This window comes from Lepidochelys olivacea (assembly GCF_965140295.1).
Source record: "Lepidochelys olivacea isolate rLepOli2 genome assembly, chromosome: 8".
Classification (NCBI taxonomy): domain Eukaryota; kingdom Metazoa; phylum Chordata; order Testudines; family Cheloniidae; genus Lepidochelys; species Lepidochelys olivacea.
This window is the reverse complement of record NC_140418.1, coordinates 101,287,888-101,314,233: the sequence shown is the minus strand read 5'-3', so window position 1 is coordinate 101,314,233 and position 26,346 is coordinate 101,287,888. Positions and strand designations below refer to the sequence as shown.

General features: G+C 43.0%; 1 protein-coding gene and 1 pseudogene across 4 annotated transcripts in view; both read right to left on the bottom strand.

Annotated features, from left to right (window-relative positions):
* LOC311525654 (diablo IAP-binding mitochondrial protein-like) overlaps positions 1-22,219 on the bottom strand; it is a 33,202-nt pseudogene extending 10,983 nt beyond the window's left edge. The window contains exons 1-2 of the transcript in view: positions 22,136-22,219; positions 1,790-1,939 (exon numbers count right to left, since the gene is read on the bottom strand). The product of the transcript in view is annotated as a diablo IAP-binding mitochondrial protein-like (transcript). The remainder of the gene's footprint in view (positions 1-1,789; positions 1,940-22,135) is intronic.
* The window catches only part of TRABD2B (TraB domain containing 2B), a 420,914-nt gene that overhangs the window by 327,015 nt on the left and 67,553 nt on the right, over positions 1-26,346 (bottom strand). The gene's annotated exons all lie outside the window — the stretch shown is intronic.

Genomic DNA, 26,346 nt, shown 5'->3' with positions numbered 1-26,346 from the left:
TATATTAGACCCCCATCATGACATGACCCCTATCTTTTACCCCTTTACTTTTACCCAGAGACTTTCAACTGGTCTGCCTCTCACCTTCTTCTGGACCTCAAAACAAGTGTATATATTTTTGATGTATGATGCAACACCTCCTCCCTTTTTATCCTGCTTATACTTGACTAAGCTGTTCCCCTCTATACCAAAGTTCCAGTCATGAGACTTAGCCCACCAACTCTCTTTGACATCAATTAAGTCACAATTTCACTTATGTACTAATACTTCCAGTTCTTCCTGTTTATTCCCCATACTCCTTGCCACTGTTCCCTCTAAGCTGTGCGCGTGTGTGCACGCACACAGATCCTAAACCCCGCGCACACAGTGAAACACCACACACACACAAATTTGTACAGAAGCACAACAATTTGCACAGAAGAAATTTTTTGCACACACGGCCTGTCAAAAATTAGAGGGAATATTGTTACTTGCTTTTGTGCATAGGCATTTACGATGTTTGCAGTGTTGTTGTAGCTGTGTTCGTCCCAGGAAACTAGAGTGACAAGGTGGGTGAGGTAATATCTTTTATTGGACCATCTTCTGTAGGTCCAAGACAAATATTTCACCCACCTTGTCTCTCTAATTTAAGATGTTGAGCAGATTCCCCCACTGATTTCCCTCTTGTCACTCCTCAGGCCCTACTATAATTTTCCATGTCGTCCCCAGCATCTAGACCTCTGTTAAGGTCACCTTTTTTATGCTTACCTGTGTGCTTTTGTCATCTGCCCCCTTTGAACCTAGTTTAAGACCAAACACTTAAGCAGGGGTGCTGGGAGAAAGTCAGCCAGTAATAAGGGCCACAGTTCTGTTCTTCAAAGCATGAGCCAAGTCCTCCATTGGTATTATACACCGCCCTTTCTTGGTGGTATTTTTTTTTATTCATGCACATCTGATTGCAACACATGGCTAGTTTCTGAAACTGACAAAATATTTCCCCATTTTATTTACGTCATGGTTTATTTGAGCTGCAGCACACTTAAGCCTAATAAATGACAACTGAGAAGCAGCGATGAACTCTCCAAATTAAAGAAAACAGCCTCTCTCCCCCCACCAATTTCCATCATTTCATACTGAATGGCTGCTGTGTTGTTTTATTTTGGTTTTCATGATCCTATTCACTCGTGATCTGGCCCAGGGTATAGACAGACAGACACTGAAGCATCTGAAAGAGATTACTACAGTCTGTTACTCTACGGCAGGCTCCAGATCACTGACACACAGAAAGAAAAAAAGAGCTGAAAAGATATACCACTCCTTAATCACTAGAGAATTTTCAGGCCAGCATATTCAGATCAAATGGTGTCAAAGGTTGTTATTCACTTCCCTATTGACTCACCGCCAGACCACCTTAGTGCTGGCCACAAGCTAAATCCACACTAGTTGAAGCTAATTACTCTCATTATTAATACCTAACTCTTATATAGCACTTTCCATCAGTAGATATCAAAGCACTTTCTAAAGGAGGTTGGTATCAGGATCTCTGTCTTATGTATGGGGAAACTGAGGCACTGGGGTGAAGTTACTTGCCCAAAGTCACCTAACAAGGATTGGTAGAGCTGGGAATCAAACCCACGTGTTCTAAGGTGCCAGTGGTTGTGGTTAAGTGGTTGTGAAAATTCCAGTAGGTGACTATCTGCATCTTTAGGCACATAAATACACAGTAATTGAAAATCTGGCCCTTTGACACCCAGTGCCTATTGAATGAATTGGGTGCCTAACTCAGTGAGGCCCCTTTGGAAAATCTCACCTGAGGAATGGTGTTCTCACAGGTATTCTCTAAAGGCCCAATCCTATTCCTATTGAAATCTATACCAAAACTCTTACTGATTTGGCTGGGGGCATCAGACACCAGAGCCGGATGTTTTACATTTGACTTTATGTCAGGAGCTCCATAAAACTATAACCATAAGAATTATACACCCATAAATGATCACATTTGGGGCTTTTTAATGCATTTCCCAGCAGCACACAGGCTCAGAAAGGCATGGCCTGATTATCCCGCTTCCCCTCACTTGCTGATTGGCCTTCTCATGCCCCAGTATGCAACAGTTCATGCTTCAAAAGGATCAGGGCCTAGCCTGCCCCCACTGAAGTCAATGAAATGTTTGCCACTGATTTCAGTGAGAGCAGGAGCGTGGTTTGACCTCTTGGTCCCACCAAAGTTAGCCCAGGTGCAAAAAGCAATGGGACCAATCTCTCAAGGCGCTCAGCATTCCCTTATGGGGAGCCCCCTCCATTCCTGTTGAAGGCAAGGGTACTTTGCATGGTCAGATCATAAGTTACTGGGATGTCAGCACTGCACAGTTAGCATAAAATGCAAAATGAAAGATCCTGCTGTTATTTATATTGCAGTACACACTAGGCCCCATTCACACTTGTGGGTGTCTTACTTTCTGGGCTCCAGACAAGCATTTAGAAAGAGATCCCCACCCCAAAGAGTTTACAATCTACGGCACCTATTACAACCATGGGGCTCTGCAGGGCCCAACGCAAACAGAGCTCATTGCAGAACTGGGCCTAGTTTAACACTGACTTTGGCATGTGGCACATACATTGTGGAGTGTTCTCCAGTCCTCCTTCTCTTGCCAGAATCCAGCATAATTATATTGGTGTAAATCATGTATTTGCCACAAGCTTTGAGCACGGGCAAACACTGTGCTGCCCCAGGGGCAAACTAAGAGGCAGACCATGACTTTCAGTTAGAGATGGTCAGAAAATGTCCTTTTCCTGCGGGAAAAAAAATCAACATTTTGGCAAAAAGAAAATAAATACATAAATAACTGAAATATTTCAAATTGTAAATGCTGTCATGGTGCCTCAACAGAGCTGTACTTCCAGTCATTTATAATCCCATTCTCCTCTGTAGGTTGGACTCTCTGGTCAGACTACATCTCCCATAATGCACCATGGTCTCACCTCACTGGTGAGGGGATGTGGTTGCATCCTGGGAGTCTCTGGCCATGATGGATCATGGGATATGTAGTCTGGCTGGGAAGCTCAGCCCATAGAAAAGGATGGGGACATGAGGAACTATAGCTCCCATGTGGTGGGATATCCTGAAATAGTTGAAATAGTTTGGGAGGGGGTCACTCAGTGTCTCACTTGCTCCAGGGGAGAGAGAAGTACACTGCACCCCACTTATGCCTGACTTGGTGGACCTCCCCCAGGGCACCAGCATAGATATGCTGATCTCTATGTAGTGGAATGGGGGGGGAACCAAGACTGCCCATTTTCTGGGCTTCACTCCTGCCCACACAACATAGAAGGAGGAATATGGTAGCTCTGTGGACCCATGGTGTTGGTAGCTCACACAACAAATTTTCAAGATTTTGACAAAAAAAAAGAATCATGAACAAATTTAAAAATGTTTGTAAGCATGTTTTGAAATTCTCACACAATTGTTCGGCATTTTTCTACCAGCTCTAATGAGGCTCATTTACAAGCACATTTTCAAACTTCAGTCAGCGTTTATGAAACAAAATGACGTTTTTCAACAGGACGAATCCCACTGTAGAGCCTAGGTGCACATTTATAGGTTAACTGTAGATTCAATTCTGGACCAGTGCCGTGTTTAAAGTCTAATATCTCAGAACAACCTAAGGCTTGGAGCAGCAGCTTTATGCTATTAGAAACCCCAGAAACTTCCTTTTCTGATGTGTTAAGACTTTTTGTTTCCAGCCCAGGATATCACAAAGCCAATTTAGATCAGTTTTAGAGGTTTCTAAAATGGATTAGTTATAATTTCCCTTCTTTTTGGACTCATAGTAACTAAGGGACAATTCCTACTAAAGTCAATTCCTACTAAAGTCAAAGGAAAGATGCACACTGATTTCAATAGGAGTTGGAACAGTCACTAAGAAACCAGAATTATAGGCAGACTGATATGAGAAAGAGCCCCAATCACATCTTTTACAAAATATGTATAATATATTACCTATATAGAATTCATAAGAAGAACATAAGACTTGCCAGACCAGGTCAAACCAGTTGGTCCATCTAGTGTGGTATCCTGCCTCTGAAGAGATCAGTGCCAGATACTTCAGAGGATGGTGCAAGAAGCACCACAAAGAACAGCTAGGGAACAGTATGCCCATAGCAGATGTTCCTCCCTAAACCCAGACAATTAGGGTTGGCTGATGCCCTGAAACATGAGGGTTTATGTCCCTATTTTTTTTTTATCCCAAGTATTATCTCTGTGAATCTTCTTCATTGTCTAATAGGGTGTAAATGTTTTCTTGGCACACATCTGGGAATGCCTTCAGAACTCACTCATGTCTTTGCTACTCAAGCCATCCCAGCTTGTGCCAATAAAACCTTTTCATTACACCGCCATGCTCTGTGCAATGGGTATATTTCTATTACCTATGTGGGAATGGTAAGCAGGTGATAAAAATGCAAACGCATGTAATCAATGGCATTCCTTCCAACATATGCAGACTTCCCATCTCGATGCACACTGCCTTGCAATCCTCCAGCAACCTCAGTTCCTATATTTTTGTGATAAATTTATGGCTTTATACATAGCAAAATTGTGCATGTGTGTGCGTGGGAGGATGGCCACCTTCAGGGTGGTCTTGCAGCAAAGAGCCAAAATAAGATACTCAAATATGATTACAGGATATAATAAAAAAATGCTTCTTCCAGTTCATTCTCAAAGAGTCTCTTGGAAGAAGAAGAAAAAAGAAAACTTTTTTTTTAAAAGAGACTGCTTGCTACCCACCCAACGGAGTCTGCAGCAATCACCAATTTTCCTCTGTTTGAACCTTTGAGTATATACTTCATAATTTCACATGGTGAAAATTAACCCGGAAAAACCCAGGCGGCAGCTGAAACACACACACGCCCCCCGGCCCCGCAACTGATTCCTGCAGAGCAAAGAAACAAAATTGGACTTTTTTTATTTTTTAAGGTAGAGGGAATCTCCAGTCTTTGAGTGAAAGGAAAACTGAAGCAATTAATTTTACCTTACATGGCTAAGTACATATTTACCATATAAGAGCATATATTAAGGAATGAGTTTATAAAACGAGATTGGTATTTTTTGTTGTTGTCCCTTCCCCTCCCCCACCTTAAGAAATACTGTGTCACTGTCTCTATAGATGTGTATGGTCCTGGTGTCTCTCACAAATTGGGCTGCCATTTTGCTGATGCATCATCAGCCTCCAGGCTTTGCTGGAAATAGATTAGAGGCCCAACCCAGAACCCGTTAACATCAATGGCAAAACTCCCAGGCCCTAATTCACTGTACCTTCTACCTTATATTGTCATTTATACCAGGGACAACTTGCCCTTACTTTGCATTGGTGTAAATGACTAAACAAGGTGCAAGGCAATGGAGAATCAGACCTCACTGATCCGGCCCTAATACATCCTCAGTGAGTGAAACTCCTTGCAGCTCCACTGACTTTAGTTAATCTCTGTTTAGGGAATTCAGCTCATCTCATCCTTTGAATGTATGGATATGACAGAGAGTTTCAAAGTGGTTATACAGCGGATTCTAGAATCCTCTTAGTCCCTTGCAGAGAGGAAGGATAGTTTCAGTTAAGGCATGGAACAGGGAATCAGGTAAACGGGGGTCACCACTGTCATTAGACTTCCTGTTACATTGTCACTAGAGCTGGATGCAATTTTGAATATTCAAAATTTCCCCAAAAATGTGTCCAGAATTTTTTCGCATTTTTTTGGTTCGATCTTTTCCAATCAGCTACTAGAGTGGTCAACATTTTCCAAACGTTTGAAATGTTGATTAAATATTTCTGTGAAAAGCATCAAGCATTATTCGCCTTTTTCTACTATCTCTAACTTTTGAAATACAGGACACCCTGGTCTCACTTTTTAGAAGTGCTGAGCATTCTTCTTGCTATGTAGATATAGTGAATAAAATATCTCTGCCTGCATTTCCCTCTAAACTGAGACACTTTAACCACTGAATGCATCCGATGAAATGAGCTGTAGCTCATGAAAGCTTATGCTCAAATAAATTTGTTAGTCTCTAAGCTGCCACAAGTACCCCTTTTCTTTTTGCGGATACAGACTAACATGGCTGCTACTCTGAAACCTTTAACTAAAATAGTCATCTCTCATTTTAGCCTTCTGGGGTTTTTTAGCCAGAAATCTCAAAAGTATTTTGCAACAGAGGGTAAGGCTCATTATTCCTATTCTACAGATGGGAAAACTGAGGTGCAGTGGTTTGCTCATGATCATGCAACAAATCAGTAGCAAAATTAGGAACAGAACCTAGTTCTCCAAACCATCAGACTGGTTTGGTGAACGAAATGAGCTTCCTAAGCATTTTAAACTTGCAGCATCTTCCATTCCTTTTTTTTCTCCTAGATGACATATTCTTATAGTGCATCTCACTCCCCTTCATTAATATATAACCACGGCTGTTGTTTCTGTATCTGTAAGATTTCAACCTTTAATATAACTATTGTTCATTTAAAAAAAAGCTTTTTATCTATTATCTGGATAATTCTACTTCAACTAAACTGAGAAGGAAGAAGAAAGATTTGAATTATGCAGGAGTAAAAGGTGCATGGAATAGCCATGAGAAAATGAAAAACAGTGTAAAAACTCATGTGGTTTTGCACTTTGTGATGAACTAAAATGAGCTGATCTTGGCAAAAAAAAAAAAATGTTGCAAAGGTATTTCAAGCAAACCCGTTGCCAATTTTAGAAGAAAACAGAGGTTCTTTTTAAGGCAAAAATCTGGCCTGCTTCTTGGATGGAAGTGAACTTTGCATGAGAAAAAAGAAACTTTAACTGTTGCACTTTTCGTGTGCTTTTGAAGTGAAAATAGCCATTTGATTGAAATTTCACACAAAGGTAAATTTGGGGTACAATAAATCCTGAGAATAAAACCAGCAAATGTTCAGGAGAAATTCCCTGAAACTAATCATCTGAAGGTCACACTTCATAACTCCGTTGAGAAAGGTCATTCTGTCGCAGTCTCTGCTTTCAGGATACTGCTGCATACACAGCTATTTTACATGTAAATAATAAAAAACCTGGAAGAAATAACAAGTCATTTTATCACAGAACTGCTATATTAGTGCCAAAAAAACAGTATTCATTTGGCATCTAATTATTCTTTCTGTTACCAAAGAAGTTCCTACCTTGTCCCATGACATTAACACTAAAAAATAAATTCCTCTATATTTTGGCTGTTCATATTGGGAGTCAAATGCTAGTCTCCTGAGACATGGGTGATAATCAAAGGATCTCTGTAAGCATCAGATCAGACTACTTCTTCCACCAGGGCTTGAAGCATTGGTGATGATGGATGGCCGCATAATGCAGTGAAAGGACTTCTGGACTGTGGGTCCCTCTTTGGCTCTGCCATTTCTATTATCATCTCCTCTCAATTATGCTCTAATCTGTAAATGGTGAAGAGAAAGATCGTATGTATTGTTTCTAGAGTCATACAGCCATAGAATTTAAGGCCAGACGGAACCTCCAGATCATCTAGACTGACCTCCAATATATCACAGGCCATCAACAACACCCACCCACCCACCCACTAAACCCAACAACCAAATTTAGATCAAAGTATTACAGCCCTCAGAAGACTAACACATTGTGTGCCACTGGCAGAGAAGAGAAGAGACCGAGATGCACCAATGCCACAAGCCCTCTGTAATGGCAGGGAATCGATGAAGTGTGATATATATACCCAGATAAATCTGGCAAGCTATCCACAGCTATTTTCTTTCACAGCCAGGGTTACATTTCGTAAGATATATGCTGTTCTTGAGAAAGCATTTTTGCTTATTGAACAACTGACTGTTTTGCTTAGGGTGTTCCCCTCCTTCCCTTTTCTTCAAATGACGGGAAAGATGAAACAACCTTGGTTCATCAGTCTGGTAAGCATATAGTGTAGTTACTATGTGCCGAGAGAGAGAGAGAGAGCGAGCAAAGCTATACAGTCCATTCCAAACACAACAAACATGATGTTGAGAAATGTGGTCAGAATAAATTTGCACAATTTCTCCTCCGCTCAGCAGTCAGTCCCCAACAATTTCTGGAGAATGGCTCCTGTGTTGATTTAATAGGTAAGGCTAAAGATTTCCCATTCCTCTAGTCTAAGCTGTTTCCCAAAACGGTAAACCAGATATATGTCCCCTAGACCCAGAATCAGAAATGATTAACAATTAGTCCAAACCAAAACCCCAGAAATAAAGAATATTAACTGGGAAGTATTCAGATGACAGATCCAGATTGGGCTCCACTTTTTGCAAACCTTTATAATGGGTCGAACATACTGCTAACACCTAGGGGACCTACATCCCTAAAATCTGGAAATAGAGCCAAATCCACGCTTTGCACCTTGAGCCCACACACAGGTTTTCAGTAAGAAATTCCCATTTAAGCTGGAAGGATGATGAGCCAACTACTGGTCTGAATGATCAAAAACTCGACTGCAGGCAATGGAGGTGTGCCCATTTGCACCAACAGAGATGTTTTGTCTTACTAGCTGATTCCAAGTATTGGGTTTCTGCTTGTTTTTTTCCCCTTCCCATCAGACAGGCTCCTATTAAACCATTTACCACCGAACATACAGAACGGAATGGGTCTGTTAAAGGCCATCGCCTTCTCTTAACAGAGCCTCAGCAGCCTTTAATATATCATCCTTTACGCTGCATTCTTGTGCTGGTGCATGTATTAAAAACATTATTATGTGGCTACAGTTATACCACAGAATTAGTTTTTGGGAATGATATCCAAAGCCACACGTACTGTAGGACAGGGAATACAGAAGAGTATTATGGCCCCTGCCCTCTGTCCCGTTCCCCTATGCCCCTGGAGTTGAAGATTACCGGGAGACGCTGCATTCGTCAAGTGAGATTTTTATTTCCCCCTCTGAACAAGCTATCTTTATGAAATGAAATGACTGCCCTTCAGATATTAAAAATAACACCTCTTTAGGAGAGAGTTGCATGGGCAAGGACTGTAGCCCATTTCATAAAGAGAACATTTACACTTCAGAAAATTTAAAAGCAAGCACAGAATTGGACCAAGACCAATTGTGGGGGATGGACCGGGACATTTTGTCTTTGGTGTAAAAGTAGGTACTGAGAAAAGGCTAATTTTTTATGCCTTATTCATGTTTCAAAGCGCCTTTGCTAGAAACAAAGAAACCTTAAACGTGAACATTTAATAGTACTGTTAAGTTTAATAGACATTTTGAGCAGCTTTGCATTGAAATTGTTTAATGGTTTATATACACGGCTGGCTTCACACCCTTGTGCTTTACCTGATGCTTACCTATGTAAACCTTCTGTTGGAAACATAACAAGTTTTGTATCCAGGAAGCAGGGCTTTGAAGAGTAGAATTTAAATGTGAGGGGTACTTCAACACACCATGCTTAAGTGCCATTCTTTGCCCCGCACAAACAAGGTACTTCTTGTCCCTGTGGCAAGGTTTGCAGAGAACACAAGCAGAAAACAGTTTCAGCTAATAAAACGCCTGCACTTTGGAGCATGGCATGAGGTAATCAACTGGATACAACCACTGGCATTTAGTCGCCGCTCCTTAAAGCCCTCTATTTGGTTATCCATGGTCTCCCCCTGCCCATTCATGGTGAAAACAGCCACGTATTTATGGGATATTGTCTCTTAACGTTCCCCTTCCCTCACTTGCTACATCTGCTTGGTCTTCTGTCACTCCATATTCCCTCTGTCACAGGTCAGTCCTGATGATGGTTGGACAAACACCTGACAGGGATGGGATAGATAATACTTAGTCCTGCCTTGAGTGCAGGGGACTGGACTCTCGAGGTCCCTTCCAGTTGTATGATTCTATTATACTGCTCCACCAGCTAGCTAGATCAGCCGGCCCCCCATTCTGAATCCCCTTCCTTTTTCAGAGCACAGCGCAAACCTGAGGATGGAAGAATAGTTTGGTGGATGAGGATGCGGGAGGCTTAGATTCAGTTCCAGTCTTGGCCAAAAGCTTTGTCTAAGAGCTTGGGCAAGCCTACCCTGTATCTTATCTTGCACTGTGGATAATATATTTCTGCCTCTTAGGGGTAGGGTGGAGGATAAGTCCATCAGTGCTTGTGAGGAGGTTACATACTATAGAGATGACGGCCAGATAAGTAGACGGAGATGGGTCTGAGGCACAAAGTTCGTGGAAGTTTTAGATGTGTATCTGAAGTTTCACTCTTCTGCACTTCCTGGTGCCTACCAGGATTAAGAGTGAAACTGCCAAAACATCCCAAGAAAGGTTACTGCTGTGATACTTTGGGTCTCATCGGAAGCAGCAAGGACTGGAAACCTCGTGGACAAGATTTTCAATACCAACTAGCGACTTTAGGTGCCCAACCCAAGATACTTACAGGGGCCTGATTTTCAGAACCTGCTGATAACCAGTCCTCTGAAAATCAAGCCTCTTTAAGATATCTCAAGTCATGCACGAATATCACTAATTGCTTTTGAAATTTTTTGCCCATGAGAAAAGCCTGGTTCTCCAAATTTTCCAACCCCGTTTGGCAACCTAAGGGGCTTTGATAGTTTGGATAAACTTTTGCTAATCTGCAAATATTTTTCTTAATTACAGTTTTAAATGTTGTGCACACGTTCTAAGACATAATTAATGTATACATGTTAGAAACTAGAAAAAAAAATCTTTGGGCTTCTTCAATACATCACCAATAATCTGCACATATGCAAAAAAGTGATTTCCAGCTGAGCCAATCCACTTAAGATGCTCTGTCAGACTCTATGGAGTCATGGATTCAGCTCTCCCTGTGCTACTGAATCAAATGTGATGGCCGCCATCTTGGCTGACAGACCTGAACAAGGGACCTCCAGAGCTAAAAGCATGAGCTGATAAGCCTGAATTGAATCTAACACACAGACATATACACACAGCAAACCCGGGCATTAGACAGAGAACTCTGCTAGGTGGTAAAGTCTATTCTAGTCCTCCCATTGGTCCTCCGTTTGCAGAAAGGACCTGCGGAAGTCTCGTTGTTACACAGAGCTCCAGGATATATGCAGCTGGGATTATCCAGTGTCAATCTAATTTATTCTGTTTCATAGAGCGTTTTTCCAAGGAGATTTTTTAGCTATCTAAAAAACAAAAGGGTTATAATAAAGGAAATGGAAGGAGGGGCATGTCACCAAGGAAGTATACATGGGAATAGCATGAGCGTGTAGGGGAAAAATTAGGAAAGTCAAGGCAAGGAATCAGTTACAGCTGGCAAGAAATGTTAGAGACAACAAGAAGGGGTTCTACAAATATGTCAGACAAAAAAGAAAGATCAGGGATCGTGCGGGTCCGCTGCTCAATGGAGGTCAGCTGTTAACGGAAGATGATAAGAAGGAGCTTCTCAGTGCCTACTTCGCTTAAGTCTTCACACAAAAAATAATGTGACGAGCGAAGTGATCATAGACGATAAAGGGGAAGAGATGCTGATTGGGCTAAGTAAACATGTCAGCAATCTGACTAATTTGAACGAATTCAAGTCAGCAGGCCCTGATGCTATTCACCCCAGGGGGCTGAAAGAATAATTTTGGAGCCACTGGCAATAAGATTTGTAAACTCATGGATGACAGAGAGGTCCCGGAAGACTGGAGAAGGGCTAACATGGTGCCTATTTTTTTAAAAGGGAAAAAGGAGGAGCCGGAGAAATATAGACCAGTCAGCCTGACTTTGATACCTGAGAAGCTACTCGATCAATGTAGAAAACATTCAATTTGCAAATATCTGGAGGATGAAGGGGTGATCAGTAGCAGCCAGCATGGATTTACTAAGAACAAATCATGCCAAACCAGCTTGATTTCCTTCTTTTTCAGGGTAACTGGTTTGCTGGATTTGGTGAATGCACTGGACATAATATACCTGGACTTTAGCAAGGCTTCTGACACAGTCCCACATGACATTCTGAGAAGTACGCTGAAGAAATATGAGCTCAGTGGAGCTACCATTAAATGGATACATAATTGGTAAACAACCGCAAACAAAGAGCAACTATTAATGGAATGATGCTGGATTGGAGGGAGGTATCAAGAGGGGTTCCACAGGGATCTGTTCTGGGTCCGGTGTTGTTTAACATCTTTATTAATTACCTGGATATAGGAAGAGAGAGCATATTGATCAAGCCTACAGGTGACAAAAAGCTATTGGGGGTTGCCAACACTTCAAAGGGATCTTAATAAATTGGAGAACTGGGCTATAGACAACAAAATGAAACTCAACAATGACAAAGGTGAGGTGCTACACTTAGGGAAGAAAAACCAAATGCACAAATTCAGAACAGGAGATAAGTATCTTGGCAGCAGCACCGCTGAGAAGGATCTGGGAGTTGTGGTGGATCACAACCTCAACATGAGTAAACAATGCAATACTGTTGCAAAAAAAGCAAATGCAATTTTGGGTTCCATTAACAGAGGCGTAGCATGCAAGTCATGGGAGCCAATAGTACTGCTCTGCTCAGCACTGGTTAGGCCTCAGCTGGGGTACTGTGCCCAATTTTGGTCACCAATGTACTGAAAGGATGTAGAGAAACTAGAAAGGACCCAGAGGTTAGTGATAAAGATGATCAGAGGGATGGAATGCAAGCCGTGTGAGCAAAGGCTGAAGGAAGGAACTGGGTATGTTTAATATGCAAAAGAGGAGGTTAACGGGGATATGACAGTGGTCTTCAAATACTTGGAAAGGCTGCCATAAAAAAAGATAGAGAAAAATTATTCTCTCTTGCCAGAGAGGACAGGACAAGGGGCAATGGGTTCAAACGACAGCACAGCAGATTTAGACTAAATCTCATGGAAACCTTCCTAACTGTAAGAACAGAGGGAGAATGGAACAGATACCTAGGGAAGTTGTGGAAGCTCCTTCACTGGAGGTTTCAAAAAGAGGCTGGAAAGCCACCTGTCTGGGATGACTTAGGTAGGAGCTGCGGGAGACACATTAAAAGAGCCACTGGCAACTCACAAGCCTCAGTTTAAGGATCACTGATATAGAGGTTTTTATAGTACCTGTGATGGGGTATACAAACCCTACACTGGGACGGAAGGGGTTAAAAGACTATAATGGGTCCAGATAGCCCCGCCCCTCCAACCCTGCAGAGCAAGCTCCAACTGGAGACAGGGTTGAAGAGGGAGCAACCTAGCACGGAAGGGGAAGGCTGGGAGTGCAGGTTTACTCTGCAGGCTCCTGCAAAAGGAGTTAGAGATGCCTCCCTAAGACACCAAGGACTGTATGCTGAGCCCCGTTGGGGCTGCCGGTTTGGCTTCCCTTTTATATATTCTTTCTTCTTATCTTGGACTGGAAGCAAAGAGAGCAGTGGTAGGAAGCTACTAGGATTGCCAACTTCATAATGTATGAAAACCAGACCCTCCCTGCCCCGCCTCTTCCCCTGAGGCTCCGCCCCCTTCCTGTCTCTTCCCCCAAGGACCTGCCCCTGCTTCGCCTCTTCCCTTGAGTCCCCATTTGCTGCTCTCCCCCATCCCTTGTTGCACGATCCTATCCACCTCCTTCTGCACCCCAGCTGGGCTCCCTCTGCTCTGGGATCTGCAGCCTGATGTGGAGCCAGCTGCCTGCCTGCCCATGATGAGATGCAAGTAGGAGGTGGCCCTGGCTGAGCAGGGGCTGGTGCGGGTTGATGTCCAGCACCTCCACCCCCACCCACTTTTGGTGTCCAGTCAGTACATCTGACCAGACACTGCCTTTTCAACCAGACTTTCTGATCAAAAACCAGACACCTGGCAACCTTAGAAGCGACCCAGGAAGGGTAACGCAGACAGTCCACAATCTTTCCCAGGGGTCAACGCTGCTGACCCTCCTGGGACCCTGGGTCAGAGCCCAGTGGAGTGAATGAGCCTGGGCTCCCCTACCATTTCCCTTCCCCCAGCTGAGTGGATGCTATCCACTAGGCCACCAAGCCCACTGAGGACCCTACTACGCCACCCTTGTCACCATGGTATCTGAGCCATTTCTAGTAGTGCATTAAGTGACATGACTAACATCTGAGAGACAAGGGGGGTGAGGTAATATCTTTTATTGGACCACCTTTTTTGGGTGAGAGAAACAAGCTTGCAAGCTACACAGAGCTCTTCTTTAAGTGGGTAACATCTGTCACCTATGGTTCATTCCATCTCTCACTATTAGATAGGTAAAATCTCTTTTTCCTGGCCCTACTTGCGCCTAAGGAAGAGCAAAATGTTTTGCAAGGAACCCTGAAACTAAGTAATACTCATTTATGAATGTCTGAACTGAGCTTTGGCCCACTTCCAGTGAACTCTGGGCAGGTTTATGGTTCAATATCAAAAGCAATACAGAACTCATTGTACCAAGTGAAACTGAGGTTTCATTCAAAACTCAAAGCAAAACTGAGAAAGCACCAACCCATACAAAGTTAAACCAAAGCCAAGCAGCCTTTCACTGCTGAGTTTGAACAGCTCTGATTACAACAGAGAGTTTTCCTACGAGGTAAACGTCATATTCTACACTCTCAAGGGAATACTCTAGCTAGGAACCATGCAGTCCCTCATCATCATTTCTGCCTTCTTAAGCATGTTCTGTCTCTGAGATCTAAACCTACATGTGAAAAAAATACATGTGCATTTCTGCCTTATTGCAAACCTCTTTCTTTCAAAGAGAGACAGAGTATAAATCATTTCAGGAGTGCATTCCATCAGTGCACACACTGTACACAGAATGGATTCCACACAAGAGGAGCAATCCAAGCAATACTCCACTCCAGACCACATGGAAGTTCCCCACCCATCTTTCCAATAGATATGACCTGTAAAATTATTGCATGATCTCTCTGAAAAGATCTTGGTTTGCACCACATTTTATCTCTGATCTCAGAAGGGTTTCCATCTTCAGCTGCCTAAAAAGGAAAAAGAAAAAAATCTTCTTCAAAGACACTAAGATAATTTTATGAAGGGGACAGAGATCAAGAGATAGATTATGACCAGTCTATACAGCTCTTGTGCTCTTCAAAATGCAAAGGAACCTCTGGCCAAGACTTCCTGTGGGCACTAGCTTCTCATAAAGGGGTGGGAAGGAGTCATGATCCCTGCACACAGAGTCTGCCAGAGACTTTCCTATTGCCATTGATTTTATGTGGAAGAAGCTGAAATACTGTGGTGTTGGGTGGCAGTGTAAAACCCTAAAATGATAGACAGACAGACAACTGGTAGAACAATTCTCCTTCCTAAGAGCTCTGAGAAGCGCCATGCATCCCCAAGCTCCATCTAGGTGGTGTGGTTCTGCATCACATCCTATCCAGTAGCGATATCACATTCAGGCCCCGAAATGTATTCCTTTTTTTTTTTTAAGGATATGAAAAAGTGAATGAGTGGGAGCATCCACAGGGAGCAGTGTGATGGCAAAACTTAAGGTTTGGGGTTCTGTTAGCATTAGAACTCAGCATTTGGCTGTAAACTATATACGCCTCTTGGATTTACAAAGGCAGGCAGGAATTCACCAGAAAAAAAGGCCCTTTCATGACATTTCTAGTCATTTTTGCGTTTGATCAGTCCGGAAATGCCATGAGAACAGCCGTTTCAAGTACGTCAACACTCGCACTTCCAGGCCTGGCCAAGACCAGGAAATACAGAGACATGAAAAATAAGATAGCGGGGCAGGGGAAGGTAACCAAGTTTTCTCAACATCAAACGTCCATGAACATCAAAGCTTTGGTCTGGGTACTGGTCCCAGCTCTGGGTGAACAGAAGGGGATCTGGGCCATGTCCTGAGGCAATGTAAGCTGGTGTAGTCCATTGGAATCGATGGAGCTACTCTGACGTTCACCAGTTGTGGATGCAGCTCTTTGAGTTTATTCAAGCCGGTGGAGCCGTTTTTAGTGCAAATGTACTCGGGATATTTTAAGGATGTAAATCACGTTTGGGAAGAGCCCTCTGAAAGAGCACAGCGGCCTTATTCGTAATAAAACACTGTCTGTATATTAACATGGTACGATTACTTTAGTATTATATACAACTCTGCCCAATTCCTTAAAGGAAAACATACCTTTTAAAATACAAGCATTCATTTGCTGGCAACTGTGCAAGTCCGGTGTCTCACTGCTCCAGAATGCATGACCCCTTATCCATGTATATTCCCAGATATGCCTATTAGCTTTGAGTTCATTATTAATAACAGCACCACTTTGTACTTCCGGCGCCTGATGCCGAACGTTTACTTTAGCACGACGAGGTCACTGGGTCCTGATTATTTCGCTGCAGGAAATTCATTGCAGTGTAGGATGTTTAAGCCAATAAGCCTGATTCTTTGTTACACTAAGCCTCCTTTTACACCACTCATGCAGAGGAAAGGGGCCCCAGAGTGAGCGCAAAGGTAATTTACACAGTCAGAGCAGTGTAAAGCAGACTTACTGCAACCCCCATAGCACCCCATTCTCCTGGACTTGAGTGCTCCTCCCTGCCTGTTTGAATCCCCTTTAAACACCGAATCGCTCAGAAAGAAGAGGCAGAGGCTGTCTTTTGTTATGGGTTTGTGCAGCGCCTGACACAATGCGGCCCTGGCCTCCAGGTGCTACCGTAAGACTACTACTAAAAGCTAGATAAATGTTCACTGTTTAGTTCCAACTTCTATACAGAGGAGTATAACATTAAGGGAATCAGAATGTGGCTTCCCTGATGCCACAGGGCTTGATCCATAGCTCAGTGGTGGAGATTTAGGTTGGATATTAGGAAAAACTTTTTCACTAGGAGGGTGGTGAAACACTGGAATGCGTTACCTAAGGAGGTGGTGGAATCCCCTTCCTTAGAAGTTTTTAAGGTCAGGCTTGACAAAGCCCTGGCTGGGATGATTTAGTTGGGGATTGGTCCTACTCAGGCAGGGGGTTGGACTAGATGACCTCCAGAGGTCCCTTCCAACTCTGATATTCTATGATTCTATGATTGACATCAGCAGGACGATTCCCATTGGATCCAGCCTGCGGGGCAGCCTGGGAGAGTCTCAGCCCAAGGAGGAGGTAGGTCCCACTAGTGTGGAAGAAACTGCAGGATCCTTAGCCTATCCTAAGGAAGGCAGGAGTGGTGGCAGAGAAAAGCAGGTTGCTAATCCTTTGCCCAAGTGTAGTCGTGGGTTTCAAAGCTTCAGTTTCTGCTAGGAGAGCAGCAATTTTTAGACTGTCTCAAGAGGGATGGCAAGGGCTAGGCATATTTTGGCCCGCGCTCACTAATACTTCACGGTCTGATGATAAAGGCAACAGCCTGCAGGTTGGGTATGGTGCCCAACTTGCGTCTAAGTCACTAACTGTTGGGAGCTGGAATTGAAGTCAGCTGACCAACCTCAGATTTACAGAACCCAGTGGATCACTGTTTCGCACCTGTGTGGCTGAGTCGAGAGTGTGAGATGCCTTGTTGCTGGTTACAAAACACAACTGTAGCAAATGAACTGAGGAAAAATAATCTGGGAATTACTCAGGCGGCTGAGTTTTTAAATTAAGGGCAGTTTTAAAGATGCCTTTAAAAAAACCAGAAACCAAAAAACATTTGGTCTCAATTTGAAAGCCCGGTCTATACTTAAAATCTATATTGGCAGAGCTCTGATGGTCCAGGCTGTGAAAAAAACACAAACACAGTTATGCCGACAAAAACCCCATAGTTCCTCCATTAGCAGCAGTCCTTCTGTGGGTATACTCAGTGTCTATGCTACATGGCTATACCATCATAGGCTCTGTCGTGTAAACATTGTGTAATTGCACCTCCCCCGCATGTGCCAACTACCTTTTCCTTTGCATGGGCATCTCATCAATCCATCAAGAGGGTTTTTTCACCCCCAGCATATGGCTCAGAAGCTATGCTAACACACAGGGAACAATATCACCTTGTCGAACGTCAAAGATTTCACATGAGCTCTTCACTAAGACAGCTAAGGAAATTAGTTTTGGCTGAAGCCATCTGGTCTGCACATAGTTTTGAGATGAAGGAAGCAAAAGTTTGACTAGAATGGAGGGGAATTGCTGCTGAAAATAGGTTTTTAATAGGAACAGGATTGCTGCAGCCGATTTTCAGTGTAAGCAAAACTTCCATTAAGTGTAACATACTTTTGAATGCAAAGGAACCTCTGCAATTAAGCTTGTTGTTTTTGTTCAAAAGGAGATGGAAGGGGAGTAATATTTGAGTGACATTAATTGCCTATATTAGGGCTGAATATACTGTACTTCATCCAGACTCCACTAAGGACATACAATCCAACTGATTAAGCCATGGACAGTGGTTCTTTTGTAGTTGATGGACGGCATCTTGAACTGAGCAACAGCCCTTATAGCATAGAGTTGAGTTATGTCGAGATCCCAATACAAACTGCAACATCAAAGGGGGAAAACTTTCTCCAGAAATTCTTGCCACCTGCACAGGTTCTAAATGTTTCAAGGAGCATGCAGGTGTTTGCAATTGCCTCCCCTAGCCTGGAAAAGGGACAAAGGAATCCCCTGTTAATGACATGGCTTGGAAACTTCCCAACCAAACCAAAATTATTGACAGTGCACTCCGCCCCAGTCATATTCAGACAACCAGATGCAGGAAGGAGACCAAACCATGAGAGAAGAAGAGGGGTGTGAGCAAGCACTTGTGCCATTAGCAGTTTTAGCAAGCAGTGGTTGATGCGTGATGGTTCCAAAAAAGAGGACTGGATGATCAGAACAGGACCTTGAGGACAATGGCACATTACAGGCACATCCTTGTATTATTCAAGAAGTATGGTGGCTTAGGTGTGGATGTGTTTATCTACAATGAGTTTCCCTGTGAGCACAAATACACTTGCCCTTTGCCTACAGAACTTCAGGCGGGTTACAGGGTTTTACAGGTTCCCTCTGCTGGCTGAGGCAGTGAAGCCATTCCTTTAGCTCACCAGGCAGAGTGGAAAAGCACGTAACAGCTGTGTTTCTTGGGGGTCAGGGGAAACACAGCTGATAGCTACATCTGCAGACATGCGGCACGGAACCCAAACCTGACTGGAACCTCTTCTGAGTTTTGACAAGTTCATTTACTCTGCAGCCCACTGCCTTCCCATTCCCTGATATTTTTTAGCTTTGCATTTATTATTATTCTCCTATCTGGACTGCCCAATTACAGCTGGGAAGTGAAGTGGAAGTGAGAAAGTACCCTGAGAAAAGTTATCCCCACTGAATTTCTGTCCAGATAGTCCCGAAAAGCTTACAAAAAAGCCTGACCTGGAAGAGTAAAGATGGTCCAGTGGTTTGCATACTAAACTAGCACTTGTGAAACATGGATTCAATTCCCTGCTTTCTCTCTCTCTATTGCCCATTCGTAAAACAGGAATAATAGCACTGCCCTACCTCAGAGGTGCATTGTGAGGTGCTCAGACACTATGGAAACGGGGAGCCATATAGGTCTCTTTGATAGAAGAGATATTGTAGGGAACATTACAGAAGTAGTAGAGAGTGGGGCAGGAGATGGATAAGACCACCCAATAGATCCAATTTCTATCATTCTGACCCTTTTTAAGTGTAAATGTTTGGAGGGCAGGGGCAAGGAGGGCCTCAAGCCTGATATCATCCCATAGCGAAAGAGAGAGCTAACTCTGAGTAAGTCCTATATGTTTGATGTCTCTCCCTCATCAAAAAAACCCTTCAGTGGCGTCAATGGGTTTAACTGCCTGTCCCCTAACATTTACAGATAAGCATAAAAAAGGGAAGTGTAATTCTTGCAATTACATCTGAAGAGCATCTTTAATGAATATGAAACAGCTTTGAACATCAAAGTATTGACTGAAGTGGAAACCTAATATCTTCACTACCAGCCCTTGATCCCCTGGCACAAAGAAAGCAGCATTGGGGGAGTGGGAGGGGAAGATGAGGAAGTGGAAGGTCTTTGGCTGGAATGTCAAAGACAAAATATAGGTGCCCAGTGACCTGCACTTTGAACAAGCCTCTCGGCTGGTAGTTTGTAATGTGCAATAAAGGAATATGCCACTACCTCCTCCATTGCCACTAACCATCCTAACGGCAAAAGCACCATTGCCATAATGCCTGAGGAAACATGTCACCTATTAAAGGCAGACAAGGGTCCTTCCATTTTTTTCTTGTCTTATTAATTAAACTGGGGTGTTTTGCTGCTCAGGATTTGTTCAGAGAGTCTCAGGAATGGCTGGGAGGCCTCTCCCAACAAGCAGGCACTGAAAAGTAGCCTGTGATGAAAACTAAGGATGAGAGAACCAGAAAAGGGTCAGAGGACTGTCAACAGGGATACACACGTGGATGCTGAGCTGAAGCTTATTAATTCATTCTTTTTAGAATGAACTTTTTGGAAGTTTTTTCCATGTGAAAATGTTGGTTCAACTAAATCAAAATGTTTCCTGGGAAAGTATCAATTTTGACAACATTTTCAATCTGATACGGTCAAAGTGTTTTTTTCAATTTTTTTCAAATTATAAGTTATAATACAAAAGTAAAAATGATAAATTCAAAACAAGTGCTTTGACCTTCTCACCATGAAATATTTTAATAAGGTCATTTTGATATTTCAGAAATTTTGAAATTTCAACTTTTCATTGCGATTCATGACAGGAGGACATTCGAAAATGTCAGAATTTCCTGCTAAATGGAAATTCTGAGTTCTGACCTGCTGTTTATAATCTATATAGTGTGACAGGGTCGGGCCAGTTGGCTACAGGAGAGTGAAAGAAAGCAGATATATTAGCCCCAGGTTAAGTAGGTCCTTTTTCCCTGGGTAAGGTAACAGGGAAGGTTCCAAAACAATCAGGAACCTTCTGGAGACAATTAAGACAGACATGCTGATCAGAACACCTGTAGCCAATCAAGAAGCTGCTGGAATCAATTAAGGCAGGCTAATCAGGGCACCTGGGTTTAAAAAGGAGCTCACTTCAGTTTGTGGTGCGCGTGTAAGGAGCTGGGAGCAAGAGGCACTAGGAGCTGAGAGTGAGAACGCATACTGTTGGAGGACTGAGGAGTACAAGCACTATCAGACACCAGGAGGAAGGTCCTATGGTGAGGATAAAGAAGGTGTTGGGAGCAGGCCATGCGGAAGTAGCCCAGGGAGTTGTAGCTGTCACACAGCTGTTCCAGGAGGCACTCTAGAGAGCTGCAGTCCACAGGGCCCTGGGCTGGAACCCGGAGTAGAGGGCGGGCCCGGGTTCCCCACAAACCTCCCAACTCCTAGTCAGACACAGGAGGAGTTGACCTGGACTGTGGGTTAATGAAAACAGCCAAACTGAGGGCTGCCGTGAAGCTCCAAGGCGAGCAAATCTGCCAATAAGCGCAAGACCCACCAAGGTAGAGGAAAACTTTGTCACAATAGCCAAGACAGATGAATGATGCTTAAGCACATCAGCATCATCTATCTGTCTTGCAACCATCCAAACCAGGACACTCTGTTTTTAATATACAGATCCTTGGCTTAAACAAAAATAAGCAAGCCATGTTTCATACTATCCAGTTCCCTCTCTAAAATCAATGTTAGAAGGCAATAAACAATTGAACTGAAAAAAAGACATCTGAGCCATAAATATGCTGCCACTGCCTATTTCATTTTCACTACTAGAGAGAAATAGAAATACAGTAGAGATGTGGTGGAAAATGGGGAAATCACTGGCATTTCACTGCCAAAAAGATGGCTCTCTCTGTAGAGCAACGTCTGAGGCCTGAGTCTACCTAGAGGTCCATACAGATGTCCCAGAAGCATCAGACATCAAAGTGGCATTGCAGCATTTAGAGAAAGATGTACCTATTGAGCACTCAATGAACACACTAGATCCACTCTTTCCCCAGAAGGTACATTTGAAAGGCCAGATGTCATCAACATGATAGCTAAGACTATTTATATACTTAGAATTTTATCAATTAATTTGTTAAACAACAAAAGTAGGTATTACAGCCCTAATCCAGCAAAGCACTTAAGTACAGGCTTCACTTTAAGCTTCCATATTGACTTCAAGGGGACATAAGCATTGGCGTCAATGGTTTGCTACATAGGGATCTCAGACCCTGACAAGTATCCCATTTGCATGGCATCTGAGCATCTCACAAACTTAGGGTATTTATCCTCATGACATCACTGTGAAGTACAGGAGTGCTATTATCCTTATTTGACACATGGGGAACTCAGACACAGATAGGACAAGACTTACTTGCCCAAGGTTACAGAAGAAATTTGTACGGAGCTGAATTCCACTCTTCCGAGTCCCAAGCAAGTGCTCTAGCCACTGGACCATCTTTCCTTGCAATGGACGGAATTCAGCACACATTTAATATGCTTTACTGAACTGGGACCTTTGTGATTTCAGTCTTAGAGCATACTTCCAGGTAACCTGTTCAATTCCAGCTGCAGCATCTTAGCAACTACCCAAGGGACCAGCAAAATTGACTGCCTACTATACGTGGTCATTAAGGAAAGGCCAAACAAAATTGCACTGGAGACTTTTGGGGACACTTCAGAATGGTTCCTTCAGAGAGGGTTTGTGTGTCAGAGTATGAGATACTTTGAAATCCTCTTATAGCGCCTGATCCAAGACTTCACTGGCCTTTCCATCAGGCCCAGTTGTCAAATCATTTTCCTGTCTCCAACCCAACAGAATGATTTGAAGAGTTGGATGGTGCATCTCCCTACATGCCACGCATCCCAGCTTCACAGCACCATTGTATAGTGGGGATCCAGGGCAAGTTTGAGGAGTGCTGGATTCAATGTATATCTCCCCCAGCACACATACACCCACACTGATCCATCAGTCCCTTATGCATGGGACAGCACAGGAGACCTGGAGGCTATACCAGCCTGGAGGGAGAAGTGATAGGTGCAAATCTACTCAACTGTTGTTCCTTGCCTGCAGCGAGAATGCTTTCCCACTCCCTAAGGAGCTCCCCAGCCCAGATGTTCAGACTGAGCACTGGAGACAGGACGTGGGGCTACGTGCAGTGGTGCCATTCGTGTGTTGCAATGCAGTGAAACAATACAGCAGTTTCCTGCTGCTTCAGTAGATGTGGAATTTGCTATGGGTCAAACATCCAGTGACGTCAAAAGACTGGGCCTTATAAAGGTCTCACGCAGTTCTATACACCCCTTATTGTCTTTAGACTAACTCATCTTTCCTCAGTCGTAAGCCAAATCAAGGCTACTCCACACCCGGCTCCTTGTGTTAAACAAAGCACTCAAATAAGTCTCTGCATAATGGGTCAGAGTCATTTGGCAAGTGTTAGAGAAGGTATAATAAAAATACCAGGCTGCTATTCAGTTGAGGATGCCCGTGGCTGCCCATAAACCATTAGCAGTGAGGTCAGTGGACCTTAACACTGATTACGTAACCTTGTGCACTACCATTCCATGGTTTATTTTCTCTTCCTCTCATGAGGAACTTTTAGGAACAGGAAAAGGGCATCAAGCTCAATCCATCTGCTACTTCGCAGCAATCTTCTTAATTTTACCCTTTCCTTAATCCTGGTCTTTTCACCAGTCCTCTTCTCCCCATTACCCAAGACTGCATCTTCTAATGGTGATGATATTTTTCTATGGCACATAATACTGCAGATTAGAGATGCGTGGGAATTGTTCAATGGAGTGTTTGTTTGTTTGTTTATCAGAAAATGCCAATTTGTTAAAACTGAAACTTTTTTGCAAGAAAGGGTTGGTTTTGATGAATTTCCTATTTTGAAAATTTGCAAAAAATGTTTTTAAAAGGGTTGAAATCAAAAGGTCTCAAAATTATTGAAACAAAACATTTTAATTGACCATAAATATATATACTTTTGGGGGTGGAGTTCAGTTCATAAATAAACGTCAAGATCTTGTCTCAATTTAGGACAGGAAAAATCTCAGAAAATTCTTGTGAGATGGAAAAACCATTTCCCACTCCGTTCTGCTCCAGACTGGGGTATATCAGGTGTCAGACATCTTAATAGCAACACCAGGAACATAGAAATTGCAATAGCGGATCAGACCGATAGTCTGTCTTGTCCACTATCCTGTCTCAGACAATGGCCAGTACCAGAACCTTCAGTGAAGAAACTTTGCTGTAGACAGGTATGGAGTAACCTGGCCCCAGAGAAAATTTCCCTCTGACCCTCAACTGTCAGTGGTCATCTTATGCCCTGAAATATGAGGGTTTATATAACTGGATATTCTTGTTATTCATATAAATGTCTAATCTTTTTTTAAGCTGTTGGCCTCGATGATTCACTGGGAGCAATGAGTTCCACACACTCATTGTGCACTGTGTGAAGATGTATTTCCTTTTATCAGTTTTGAGCTTGCCTCCCTTTAGTTTTCATTGAATGTCCTCTTGTTATTGAATTAAGAGATAGAGCTAACAGAAGCTCCTCATCTACCTTCTCCTTTCTTTGCATTTTATTTCCTATTCACTCTTTCTGCTATTACACCATAGTGCAATGTGTCATCAGTCGTTTTTGCTCTGCCCTGGCTTGATTCAGCCATATTTTGACAATAATTCCCCAGTTCATTCCCTGATGTCTGTTTCACTTCGCCCGTGTTCCCTAGGTTGGCTCACTGCTCCCAGACAATTTTATTTTTACCTTCACTAAACTGAATTTGCCACCAACACTCCCATTCCCCTGAATGATCCATAACGTTTTGCATATAGTTGCATTGTTCCACATTACAGTGACGGGGGATGGATCACTTGATGATGATCTGTTCTGTTCATTCCCTCTGGGGCACCTGGCATTGGCCACTGTCGGAAGACAGAATACAGAGTTAGATGGACCATTGGACTGACCCAGTATGGCCATTCTTCTATTCTTATTATTCGCTCTGCCTCCAATTTTAGATGTTAACTGGTCATTTTGTTTACATCTTCCTTTCTAGGCCACATGCATATTCACTCATGGGGAAGGGAGAAAACCCTCCGCAGGAAGAATCCACTTGTAACCCTTTTGCAACTTTTGAAGATGCAGCATGATCCAATGGTAAGGCCTGGGACTTGGAAGACACAGATTCAATTCCCAACTTTGCTGTTGACCTGTGTGACTTTAGATAAGTCACTTCCCCTCCAACTCTTTGTCTGTTCTATTTGGATTGTAATTTCTGGACCAGGGACTGTCTCTTACTATGGGTACGTACAGAACCTAGAACAGTGGAGCCCTGATCTTGGGTTGGGAGCTCTAGGTGCTACTATGATACAAATAACAACCTGAAAAGCTTCTAACTACTAGTATGTCTTTGTCGCGATGGATGAGTCTCAGAAGATCTGGACAAGCAGTGAAATGTTCAGTTGCTTATCTCAGCCTAAGTGCTCACACTTAGGGGTTCAGGCCCCTATGGGCCTCTACCTAACCATACAAAACCACCATGTTTTACAGTCTCTCCAGATGGATCCATAACTCATTCCAGGCTAACCTCATCCCAAGTTCACTCAAAAGTCACCTCAAGTATACTGCAGATTTGGCTCAGGCGTGTAGAAAGGTTAATGGACCTTGATAAACCTGGGCCAAATTTCAGATTTATAAGGGAAGGCGCCCATGTTATGCCCCTTGTCTCAGTGCTGTACATTGTGTTTAACAAATCATTCTTTACCAGGCAGACAGGACATAATGGGCGTATTCCACAGCAAGGGAGATTTAGGTTAGATATTAGGAAAAGCTTTCTAACAATAAGAATAGTTAAGCTCTGGAACAGGCTTCCAAAGGAGATTGTGGAATCACCATCATTGGAGGTTTACAAAACAGGTTGGGCAAACACCTATCAGGGATGGTTTAGGTTTACTTGGTCCTGCCTCAGAGCAGGGGGCTGGCCTTGATGACTTCTTGAGGTACCTCCTAACATTATGATTCTGTGATTCCGAAACAATGATACATAGTAGAGAATTCTTCCCGTCTCCCTTGTTCTGCAGACCTCACTTTCTTCCCATTGTTTTGATTCTTCAGTCCAGCTCTTCTTGTTTAATTTTGCATACAATAATCTTCTTTATAGCCTAACAACATTCTTCCCCAACCGAAGCAAAACAATGCTATGCCCCTTCCACATAGGAAACTAAACTGTAGGGAAATCTTTCAAATCATTGGTTAAGATTTTCAAAGCCTAGTAGGTGATTTAGCCACACAAATCCCATTAATTTCGAAGGGGATTGTGTGGCTAACACCCTGGCTCATTTTGGAAATATCATCCCATATGTAACAGTGTAAGGCTCTAAGCACTAAAGCAACATTAAAAATCACTTTTCACATGAACACTATGGAACTCACAAGTGCAGTTGGTCAGCATCAAGAGTTCATCAAGATAAGTGGCTTTTCAACATAGACAAAATTTTCCATGGAAAATTTTCTTTTTGGTTTCAATGAAAACCAGAAACCAAATAAAATTTAAGCTTTTTGTACAAAATTCCAGGTTTTA